Source organism: Gavialis gangeticus, unplaced genomic scaffold, assembly GCF_001723915.1.
Source record: "Gavialis gangeticus isolate Ggan-Ray unplaced genomic scaffold, GavGan_comp1, whole genome shotgun sequence".
NCBI classification, from domain to species: Eukaryota; Metazoa; Chordata; order Crocodylia; family Gavialidae; genus Gavialis; species Gavialis gangeticus.
The window spans coordinates 138,028,997-138,029,550 of NW_017729025.1; the positions used below are offsets into that span (position 1 = coordinate 138,028,997).

The 554-nt window shown below is 34.7% G+C and overlaps 1 protein-coding gene across 1 annotated transcript in view; it reads right to left on the reverse strand.

The window, feature by feature from the left end:
* Positions 1-414: 414 nt before the first annotated feature.
* Positions 415-554, reverse strand: part of COPB1 (coatomer protein complex subunit beta 1) — a 40,982-nt gene continuing 40,842 nt past the window's right edge. Inside the window, exon 23 of the mRNA XM_019519630.1 lies at positions 415-540. The gene's annotated coding sequence lies outside the window, so the exon portion shown is untranslated. The remainder of the gene's footprint in view (positions 541-554) is intronic.

The window sequence follows — 554 nt, forward strand, 5'->3', positions numbered from 1 at the left end:
TTGCTAAAAACAGATATAAAAGGGAAAAAATACCAATAATGCCTTATATATTGCTGATTTTTTAAAACATCTCAATGAGTCTACCCCAATTAAATTTTTTATTCCTTGCTGGCAAGAACTGGAATTTGACTCTAAAATGTCAAACAGCATATGCTTACCCTGTTACAGCTTTGCCAGTGTGAAGTGATTAAATTAGCAAACCAGCTGCTTAAAAGATGCAGCCTTTGATATAAGTCTCAAATTTATGTTCATTTGGACATGTCACAGCTGCACATTAACACACTTCACGGCTATTCATTTTCAGTAGACATGGCATGTAATATAATTCCAGTTCCTTGGAGTACCAGAAAACCTTGCTACCAAATATCTGTAATCAAATGCTACAGGGTTTATTTATAAATTAAGACAAAAACACACTGGCGTGTTGTTTTTTTTTTTTATTGTACTGTGAAAGAGTCAGTGTATAATAGAGACAAAGTATACATGACTTCCAGGACAGAGAAAATAAATGGAAATTTTACTTAAAATTGATTGGGGGGGGGGGGGGGGGGAGA